The sequence below is a fragment of the Rattus norvegicus genome, chromosome X (genome assembly GCF_021556685.1).
Source record: "Rattus norvegicus strain SHRSP/BbbUtx chromosome X, alternate assembly SHRSP_T2T, whole genome shotgun sequence".
Lineage (NCBI taxonomy): Eukaryota > Metazoa > Chordata > Mammalia > Rodentia > Muridae > Rattus > Rattus norvegicus.
The window spans coordinates 12,554,845-12,566,840 of NC_141554.1; the positions used below are offsets into that span (position 1 = coordinate 12,554,845).

At 37.3% G+C, this 11,996-nt stretch overlaps 1 pseudogene; it reads left to right on the top strand.

The window, feature by feature from the left end:
- Window positions 1-3,248: 3,248 nt before the first annotated feature.
- Aebp2-ps1 (AE binding protein 2, pseudogene 1) lies at window positions 3,249-9,314 on the top strand (annotated as a pseudogene).
- Window positions 9,315-11,996: the final 2,682 nt, after the last annotated feature.

Consider the following 11,996-nt stretch of genomic DNA (forward strand, 5'->3'; position numbering starts at 1 on the left):
AAAGAAACTTTTTACTGTACCAGGTGGTAGTTAATGAAGAACTCCATGACTAGTTAAGTACTGAGTACATGTGATGGTACAGTGCTAAGCCCAACTTAGGAGCCAGATCACTAAATAATTAGCATGGATATTCTGGGAAAATGGGGTTTTAGGTCTTTCCTGTTATGGAGTGGAAAAGGATGACTGACTACATCATAATACTAAGAAAGGTGACCAAAATAAAACTTATGAAATGTTTGCTTCCAGTTGACTGCATGTGCTAATACCACCACATCTGGCATGTATCATCACTTTGAAATAGTTATAAAGAAATTGTATTAGGAGATCTACAAAGAGGCAATATGGACTGAAAATAGTTGAATTTTATTGTGACAAAGTTTCAGGTTCTGCTTGTGAAATTTCAATTTCAATACATTAGGTGAAGCAAGTATGAAATTGAAGTTATTAGTTAGTAAAAGTAGATGCCTTCTCAATTAAGTTAAACCACATGATTATCCCAGACTCAAAATTTAATAACTCTAATAGAAAGTATAGATTGCTTTTTCAGAGCCTGCAGTTTATGGGTTTGGGTAATACTCTCCCAGCATATTTCATAAAGCTAGTTAACCAGACATATTATTTTGTCAATTCATAGTTCTAATTCCAAAAGTTCAAAAGACCCATTTGGAGTGGTGGTATATACCTGTGATTCTATCATTTGGGAAGCAGAGGTAAGAGCATTAGGAATTCAAGGTCACCAATTTCAAAAGGCTTTGAGGCTCCTTGATTTGACTTAAAATTATATTTAGAGTTCTATTTACTTGTAAAAAATAAAATTATGAATTCTTAAGGTAAATGGATGGGAAATGGGCGAGGCAACTCAGATTCACAAATATCACCTACGTGAATTTTAGCTTCAAATCTTTAGATTTCTTTTAATGTTTAACTTGGGGTAACTGTAGAATGGAGAAAGTAGGAAGGGGCCATTTAGGTGGGAGGGATGGTGCCTTAAGTGAAGGAGACTTGAGCAGAATGTATATGACATGAAAATATCAAAGGGGGTACTGATGACAGACAAATTTGAGCCAGGTTGGAAGTAGAGGAAGTGGAACAAGGAAGGACTAGGGCAGGAGAAGGTAGGGGACAAAATAAAAAGTATATGAAAAGCCCATATGGAAAACTTGTAAGCCAGGTAAAAATAGGTAAAATTACATTGAACTAATATACCAGTTCATAGGAAGATACAAAACTACAGAGTATCCTACATACTCTACTATGTAACTATGCATTCCAATGGTGACCTTTCCTATGGTTCTTTGCAGGGTCCCATGTGCGCTTGATGGAGGTGGAATGACGTGGTCCCCACCCCTGGAACAGGGTCAACAGGGCATGGGCCTCCACAAGTGTCGATGACTGCTGTGGGCAGAAGGCTTGTTTGTATAATACTGTACATATTTTACATTCCTCCTTCAAGGAATGTCCTCCCGGTCAACGTTACTGACGTTACTGACTCGGTGATAATCACAGACAGCATTAGTGTGGAGGTGAAGGTGGCGTTAATGTCTCAGCCCAATGGTAAACACTGGGACCTTCAGGATAGCCCTTAAGACTATGGGGAAAAAACTCTGAAAATACGAGTTAGAAAATATATATTTTCTCAAAATATAAGGATGCAGTATGAATCATATGAGGGGCTTCAGGTATCTAAAGGAACAAAAGCAGCTGCAGTGTGAATCACTTGTCAGAAAGATACTAAGGAAAGAGATAAAGAGATTTAGGGAGTTAGGATTGCAGCAAATTCCTTTCATTTTTTTTTTATACCTGGTTACAAAGGCAGACAAATTCCTGAGTTAAGGATCAGCCTGGGACAGAGCAAGTTTAGGCCCAGAAATGGTAGAAATAGTAATTTCAGAACAGGGCCCCACACAACTAGTTTATCATGTGTGCAGAGGCAGGCAGATTTCTGAGTTCTTTTGCAATGTTAAAAGGAGAGGTGTGGTTTAATCCCTGGGATCTCTGGGGTGTCCTGTTGGTTAATATTGCTGTTCTTCCTATGGAGTTGCAAACCTCTTCAGCTCCTTCATTCCTTCCCCAGACTCTTCCATTGGGGTCCCTGTGCCTTATCTGGCATCAATGGGAGGTGAGGTCCTTGATCCTGTGGATGCTCTATGACTCAGCATAGAGGAATGCTAGGGGGTAAGGAGGAAGTAGGTAGGTGGATGTGGGAGCACCCTCATAGAAGCAGGGGGAGGAGGATGGGATAGGGGGTTTACAGAGGGGAAACCAGGAAGGGGGATAATATTTGAAATGTAAATAAAATAACATTAACACACATATGTATAAAGGAAAAATTGTTTTCATTCTGGATCCTAAGACACATTTTCCCATTCATTCTTCAGTTTAGATAGGGATAAGATGATAGCATAAACATAAAAAAAAATAAAAGGAAAGATGTGCTTGATGTCTCCTAAGAATTAAGGGGCTGGGGTCATGAGATGCTGATTCATAGGACATTCAAAAGGAAACTTGGAGTAAATGACTGGATTGATCTGTAAAAGACCGGACTTATGATCTTCAAGAGATGAGCTATCTTGAGAAGTTTTTAAGAATAGCAAGAGAGAACTGCCTGGAGAACTGTCTGGAGCAGAGAGTAGCAAGAGAAATCTGTCTAGCTTTTGAATTGAGTCTTGGCCCCTAAGATAGCCTGAGTCACTATCTCTCTGAGTATGAACAACTTAATAATAATCTTTATTAATGGTCAGCACTAGGTAATACTTAGCAGACCGATAAAAAATTTGGTATTGGTTAGAAAATACAGAGATCTCAAGGGGTATTGTGAATATCCTCAGCTTCATGCAGTACCATCAAATCCTTTTTTGTTATTGTTTGTTTCTTTGTTTGTTTTATATAGCAAATGATTTTGATGAATGTATATTACAATTAAAATTCAATATAATAAAATCTATCTCAGCTATTGATTGTATACTTTTTGAGACAGGGTCTCATTATTTAACCCTGGCAGCCCAGGAACTCTATGTAGATAGAATGGTCCTGCCTCTGTCTCCCTGGGACTGGGATTAAAGTCATGTACCACCATGACTCAAGTGGGTAGATATATTAAATCTTATGAAGGAGAGAGCTGCCTTAGTTGCTTCAGTACACAAAAACAAGTTGAGGTCTATAGAACAAGGATTTGTGCATTAGTAGAAAGCCAGACTTTGACATTGTTGTCTGTAATATATTCTGTTCAGTGTCTTAAAATACCCTCCATGGCTGTTTGTCACAGAACTACAGAAATCCAGTCTGTGACCACCTATGTTCCCTATCCTATTCTTGTGGAATGTGACTTAGAAGCTAGATGGAGAAATTTAGGTGTGGGGTGGAAAGGTGTCAGAATGGTGAAAACATGATCAACATGATTAAACATACTTGTGTATTTTTGTTTGGAACAGGACCTTGCTATATACTTTAGGCTAGGATCAAGCACATGATCCCCCTATTACCACCTCCCCAGTGCTAAGATTGGTGCATACCACAATGACTAGCCGAATAACTGTGTATTTCTATTATACCAATTACAGTAAATGACCCCCACTTAGAAATGGTCCAAATGATTAGATGACTAGAAGATGTAATTAGCCTTGGTTGGTCAGGCAGAGACTCTTTACTGAGTGTTTCTGGCCTTAGACTGGGATTGGTTACTTGAAGATGCTGGAGAGAGGATCAGAGGTTAGAAGGCAACTGAGGGAAAAAAGATCTCTCCCACTGTCCCTCACTTCAAGTACTGCTTTGTCATGGTCTGCCTCTTCCTATTATTGCAGTGGTTTGTGGCAGTTGACCTTGGCCCTGCGGTTCTGAGAATTGTTTCTTTCCTTAGATACAGTAGGATTTGTTTAGATACACAAGTTGCTATTTGCCACTCTGCTTCTAATTTTGACTATCACTTATGAAACTAATTCATTGTTTTCAATCCCATTTAAGGCTCAGTGTAAAATGTCCTTCACAGTCTCTCATGTTTGAATGCCTGTTGTACAAATCATGGTGCTGTTTTTAGAAAAGGCTGTCGAACCTTTGAGACTGTGGCCTAGTCTACCGTCAAATTCCTATCTGCCAAGATGCGCAGAACTTGGGCCATATATTTTTGACAAGTTCCTTTTGCTATCCCATGTTGTGGCAATATAATGTCCTCTGAAACTATGAGGCAGAATGAATCCTTTCTCCTTAAGTTTCCTGTAGCAGACATTTTACCACTGCAATGAGAAAAATCATTAAAATGCAGGCTTCTGTTAAAAGGGGCTTCTGTTTTCTAGACTCTGATACACTGTGCTTCTTACTTGGGAAAATGAGAAAATATGAGTTTGTAAAGGATGAAATGAAACAGTAAATGCATGCACATCAGTCATGCGTCTCCCCCCTGACCCCCAACATGAGAAGAGAATTAGCAGACATTCCTGTTTTGTGGGCACTCAAGCATTGCAACAGGATGGTTCTTTAGCAGCATTGCAGCCATAGATAAAGTGACTGCAACTGAACAATTGTTTGATTTCCTCTACTTTCAGGGACACTGCTCCTGATAACAGGACTGCATTTATAACTACTTAGGGAATGTGTTGATGCTGCTAATGTCATGGTAACATAAACATGGTTGCTATTAAAAATAAATCTTAAGGCCTTGGCAAAAACCATCTGTGCTTCTTCCATCAGTGGAGTCTTGTTAAGCAAAACTTTATCTCAGCTGATTTTCTACTTACTGGTTTGGTACTTTTAATTATAGTGATCAAAAATTTTTGTTGAAATTGAAAACTTTGCCACGGAGGAATATTATCTCATTTATATGTATGCCTCTTAAAAATGTAAGCCAAGGTGAAGTCATGCTGGGTTATGCTAGGTTGTAATCTAATTTGAGAATTTGTCTTTTATTTGGTTGTTTTATTTTTGACACAGTATTTCATGTAGCCTAGGCTGACAGTGAATTGTCATGTAGCTGAGGCTAGCCTTGAACTACTCATCTTCTACTTCCCAAATTCTGGGATTATATGTGTGCACTACCACACTGAACTCTGAGTGGTATTTTTAACACACACACACACACACACACACACACACACACACACACACACACACACGGAGATTGACATGTGATAAAAGGAGCAAAAATTGAAATGATGCATGTGTAAGCTAAATAGTATGAGAGATTACATGCTAACCACAAGTTAAGAAAGGTGTAGGAGCCAGGCTTGGTGGCACCCACCTTAAATCCCAGCATTTGAGAGTCAGAGGCAGGTGGATCGCTTTTACTGGTCTGGTCTGGTCTATATGTTTAAGGTGTGGGACAGTCAGTGATATGTAGAGAGACCCTGTCTCAACAAACAGACAGCAACAACAACATAAATAAATAAACAAATGAATACATAAAATAAATGTAATTAAAATAAATACAGTCACTGTCTTTGAGGCTGGAGAAGCACCACTGACTACTTTTCCTGAGTACTGGGGTTCAATCCCCCTAATCATTTAGTGAGTCACAGTCATTTGTAACTTGAGTCTTGGGGATCTGATTCTCTCTTTTAGCCTCATTGGGGACTCACCATGCCCATGATGCAGAAACATATGCAGGAAAAACAATTATAACCATAAAAGAAAAACTAATAAATTTCAAAAAATTTAAGGATGTAGGATATGTTTCTTCATTAGAGTCTTCAGAGAAAACATTTGATACCTGGCCTCTGAGCTGTGAAAGACAATATTTATTTTGTTTAAAGCCAATTAGTTTTGGTGTTTTGTTACAGCAGCCATAAGAAACTGACACTTACAGTGTTATGTAATGTAGGAAAGTTAACAAATAATGCAGAACATACCCTTGGCTACTTTTGGTATCATATACTACTGATCTCATGAAGGGAAGCAAACAGTCATTTCCTTTCTTTGATTTTTTTGGAGGAGTTTCCAAAATATTGATGATAGTTCTTCACTAAATATCTAACAGAATTGTCTAGTAAGCCAGACCCTGGAGACTTCTTGTTTGTGAGATTGGTATAATAACTTCAATTTTTGTAACCCTGACAGGATTGTTCACATTATCTTTTTCATGTTGTTTTTGTAGTGTTGGCTTTTTTGAGGAATTGAGCCATTTCTTCTAACTTGACAGGTTCATGAGCTGTAAGGTCTGTGCTAAAGTCCCCTATTTAATTCCTTGTATAAATAATTTATTTAAAATTTTATTAGCCTTCCCAATATGTTATTAATAGTGCTGCTTTCTTTTATAAATTAAAATAATTTTGAGACAAGATCTCACTACACAGTCTTTGCTGGCATGAAACTCAATATGTAAACTACACTAGCCTGGAATGCATAGAGATCTTACTGCCTCTGTCCTATAAGTACTGGAGTTAAAGACATGTGACACCACCTTAGGCTTGAAGTTCCTTGGCTTGAAGCTTTTTCTTTTTATTTCTTGTTTATTTATTGATTTTCCCTTATTCGATTATTTTTTAATTTTAAATTTCATTTGATTTCTTCTCTGATAAGCATTATTCCTTCTCCTTACTTTGTATATAACCCTTTTCTCTACAAAGTGCAAGGTTTTTACCTCTTTTATTCTTTTCAAAGGGTCTCTCTTAATTTTGTTTAATGAACCTTGGGAAACACACACTCTTTCCTGTTTTCTATCCTATCCATATCCTCATGTACCTGAAAAGGGTTCTTGATTTGTGGAAGTGACCTGTTCATCATATGGTGATTTACTTCTTTTCAAACCTTAAGTGAGATACGAAATTCTGAAAGGTCATTGGCTTTAGTCTGAAAACCAGAAACCCCAAAGAATATATCATTTTGATTGCCATTTGTGTATATTATAGATGGTGTACATGTGTGAGTATATAGTGACATATATCAATAAAACAGCAGAATGAAAATTCAAAAGACACTTGGAACAGGGTCCATTCTTCTGTAGTCACAGCAGGCAATAGCAAGGAAGTGAAAGCAAGTACAATTGCCTATGTGCTCCAACTTCCATTGCTGTTTTATGTCTAGTTCCAATCTTTAGGAAAAAGAAGCTAACCAACCAATCAACCAACCAACCGACAAACAAAACTTGACACTATTTGTTTTGAACCATTTTTTAATTAAATACTAATCAACTTTTAAGTTTTGTTTCTCAAAACAATGAGCAATAGTTTTTCTGTTTGTTGGCCCAAACATTCATTTTCATTTTCAACACACAGAGGACATCACTGACATCTAGTAACTGTGCTGTAATTATGTCTCTCATGTCCTTCTACAGGTCTTTATATTCCCCTTGACCTTCTTGCCTATGTTTCTTTGTCTCTTATTTCAGTACTGGAGATTGAGCACAGGGTCTTGCATATGCTGTGGAACTGTTCTCCACTGAACTATAACCTTAGTCCCATCCTTCTAATTCAGAAAATTCCCATGTTCTTCATCTTTCAGTATGCATCACCTTTTAAATAGTGGTAGGTAGCTTCATGTGTAATTATGGGGTCGTGGTAGATCTTTGAAGTCTTTACTTCCTGTTATTTGAACAAATATTTAGAGAACTATCTACATATAATTTTGAATAAATGTTGTAAATTTTAGAGATTGAGCTCTTGTCTTAGAAACTATTAACTAAACTTGAAATGTAATCATGTTAAATCAGTGAAAAGAAAAGACAAAATCAAATGTACTTAAATATATGATTGCATAAATATAAGTGCATCTTAGTATCCATACTCTGATTTCATAACCAAAGTAGAAAGAAAGGAAGATTGATACTAAGAAATATTGTTTCTACAATGCTAAAATCTGTAATTGTGCTGACTGCCTTGTCTTTTATAACGAAGGTCACATTATTTCCCACAACAGTGTTTGGGTATTTAATTTTATACTGTTGAAGTTAAAAAGGACAAGATAATCAATAAAAATTAGATTGCTAAGGGAAAGAGAAGGACAGAGGAAAGAGTGGTACTGATTTGAGAAGTAAATGTCATGCCATTTGTATTTCAAAATACTAATTTAAATTAAAGCAGTTAATGTGACCACATACATGCTTACAAAACCTGAGGGGAGAAATGATTGATTTGTGCTTAATCACATTGGACTCAAAGTGTTTGTTTCTGCCAGTTAATACTATTAAAGGCGTTATTTAGCTTATTTTCCCCCTTAAGAAATAGACACACATAAAAAGAAAGATGTAAGAAGAAACAACAATAGCAAAATATCAGCACACCGTTGAAGCTGGAAAACAAACATTTTCATCTCTTTTACTTCCTTTCTGATAGTACATACCCAGAGAGGAGAGGCCATGAAAAGGGTTATCATGTGGCCTATTAAGAAGGAAGTTCTCCCAGATTTTATTAGAAGCTCCAGGACTAAAAACCGCAAAGATCTTGAGCCAAAGCATTGCCTGCTTCGTCTGAACTGCCATCCTTGGGTCGCTGGGACATCGGGACAGCATAAGCAGTACTCTGATAGCCATAGGCAGTACAATTTCTAGTGGACATTCAACTCCAGCCATGATGAATGGACAAGGGAGAGCTACTGCTTCAGGCAAACACATAGCCTATAACTGTTGTTGGAGCCAATGCCAGGAGTGCTTCAACTTCAGCCCAGACCTGGCAGACCACATTCGCTCCATGTATGTAGATTGACAGAGTGGAGGGTTATTCACTTGCTTGTGAATGGTTTTAAGGTGTATAACACCTCATCAAACAGTCAGAGTTGGTTACAGCCACACATGCTGACCCACAGTAGAGACAAATCTTTCAAGTGGGTAGTTGGTGGCTGCAATGTCAACTTTGCTTCTCAGGGAGGACTAGCTCACCATGTACCCACAAACTTCAGTCAGTAGAATTCTTCAAAAGTTTCTAGCCAGCCAAAGGCCAAAGAAGAATTTCTGTCTAAAGCTGGAATGAACAAGAGGAGGAAACTAAAGAACAAAAGATGGCGCTCATAATAACCACCAGCACGTGATTTTTTCATGGATAAACGCTGGATGTCATAAGACACCGAGCTGTATGCTTTAACCTCTCAGCTCATATGGAAAATTTAGGGAAGGAAGAGAGTGTTGTTTTTCATTGTACTGTAATAACTAAGAGAAAGGAGGAATCTGGAAAGATAAACATTTTGTTTCATTAGATTCCCGAAGATATTCTGCCAGATGTATGGGTGATTGAAATTGAATGATATCAGTTAAAAACTAAGGCAGTTCTTTAGCAAAGCTACCCCAAAATACTGCCTTGCTGTTGAACCCAAACATTTAAACAACAATGCCACAGAAGAGTTTGAAGAGAACTCTGATAAGAAAAATGTTCAATTTGTATTTAAGCAAACAGTGAACAACATTTGCAGTCAACTAAAAATTTGTCTGTCATACTAAGTCTGAGAATTAGGACTAAAGAGTGTTGTCATATTTCTGATGGCTTTTTTTTTTCAGGACTAGGGTCTCTCATGGGGTGCAGTGTGTTAATATTTAACTGTTGTCAATGGTTTTTGAAAAAAACTCAGCTTCAAAACATTTGAATAATCTCCATACTTTCATTTAACCTTTGACTCTTTAATTTTTTTCCTGAGGAAAATGTTTTGAGTTCTTTAATTTAAAAAATTGTATTTAAAAAAATATCTTCAAACAATCCTTTATGCAACAAAGTTGGTTTTGAAAAGGAAAATAAAATCACTTTCTTGCTTGGCAGTCGAGAAACCATCTGGATTTTTTTTTTTTAACTTTCATACAAATGTGTAACTTGTCAGTACCGTATCAAATAAATGTTGCATAGAGATAATAGAACTTTGCTGTAAATAATTCAGAATATTTGTAATATATTTTTCTATTATGAAATGTACTGTAGATATTTTCTAGAGGCATGAAAGTCAATGTACATATTATGGTAGAAATAATATTGAAGGAAATTGTAACTCACTACTGTTGCCAGAGAGATTGCTAACAAAGCACCTTTAACGAGAGATGTCTGTGTAGACTGAGGGGACTGTATACTACTGTTAATGTCTAAGAACAAAACATTGGGCATCCTTAGAGAAAGGACCCTAACCCATAATAATTTACAGCACTCCCCTCTGACAGTGACTGAGGTCGTCGTTCCTCACTGTTGGAGGACATACAGTAAAGTGTGTGCTGTGCAGTCAGAGTGCAGAAAGCACTCCTCACATGGAGTTCTCCCTTCCTACAGTGACAGGAATGTCAGCAGTTTTTTTTACCCTAAATTTTTCAAAGAATAGACAATATAAAATTAATCCTTTGGTTCCAAAATGGGAAAAGTTCCATGATGCATAGATCATTTCTCATTTGGTTAAAAAAGGAAGACCACACATGCACAAGGTTCTAAAAGAATGGGAGGCTTTACTGGGGAGTGAAGAGATAGACATGGAACAGTCACAGAGCTTGAGGGATGAGAGGGAAAACAGTGTGGATGAGCACTCTCTGGAATAGACACCTAGATGCTCTGTAGAGGAATTCCAGGACTCAATGAGAAGATCAAACCTAAGGATAATAGGTATAGAAGAGAGCGAAGACTCCCAGCTCAAAGGACCAGTAAATATCTTCAACAAAATCATAGAAGAAAACTTCCTTAACCTAAAGAAAGAGATGCCCATAAGCATACAAGAAGCCTACAGAACTCCAAATAGATTGGACCAGAAAAGAAACTCCTCCCGTCACATAATAGTCAAAACACCAAATGCACAAAATAAAGAAAGAATATTGAAAGCAGTAAGGGAAAAAGGTCAAGTAACATATAAAGGCAGACCTATCAGAATCACACCAGACTTCTCACCAGAGACTATGAAAGCCAGAAGATCCTGGACAGATGTCATACAGACCCTAAGAGAACACAAATGCCAGCCCAGGTTACTGTATCCTGCAAAACTCTCAATTACCATAGATGGGGAAACCAAGATATTCCATGACAAAACCAAATTTACACAATATCTTTCTACAAATCCAGCGCTACAAAGGATAATGAATGGTAAAGCCCAACATAAGGAGGCAAGCTATACCCTAGAAGAAGCAAGAAACTAATCATCTTGGCAACAAAACAAAGAAAAGCACACAAACATAACCTCACATTCAAATATGAATATAACAGGAAGCAATAATCACTATTGCTTAATATCTCTCAACATCAATGGTTTGAACTCCCCAATAAAAAGACACAGATTAACAAACTGGATACTCAATGAGGACCCTGCATTCTGCTGCCTACAGGAAACACACCTCAGAGACAAAGACAGACACTACCTCAGAGTGAAAGGCATTTCCAAGCAAATGGTCCGATGAAGCAAGCTGGAGTAGCCATTCTAATATCGAATAAAATCAATTTTCAACTAAAAGTCATCAAAAAAGATAAGAAAGGTCACTTCATAGTCATCAAAGGAAAAATCCACCAGGATGAACTCTCAATCCTAAGTATCTATGCTCCAAATACAGGGCACCTACATAGGTAAAAGAAACCTTACTAAAGCTCAAAACACACATTGCAACTCACACACTAATAATAGGAGATTTCAACACCCCTCTCATCAATGGACAGGTCATGGAAACAGAAATTAAACAGAGACTTAGACAGACTAAGAGAAGTCATGAACCAAATGGACTTAACAGATATTTATAGAACATTCTATCCTAAAGCAAAAGGATATACATTCTTTTCAGCACCTCATGGTACTTTCTCCAAAACTGACCATATAATTGGTCATAAAACAGGCCTCAACAGATACAGAAAGATAGAAATGATCCCATGCATCCTATCAGACCACCTCAGCCTAAAGCTGGTCTTCAATAACAATAAGGGAAGAACGCCCACATACACATGGAAGTTGAACAATGCTCTACTCAATGATAACCTGGTCAAGGAAGAAATAAAGAAAGAAATTAAAGACTTCTTAGAATTTGATGAAAATGAAGGTACAACATACCCAAACTTATGGGACACAATGAAAGCTGTGCTAAGAGGAAAACTCATAGCTCTGAGTACCTGCAGAAAGAAACAGGAGAGAGCATATGT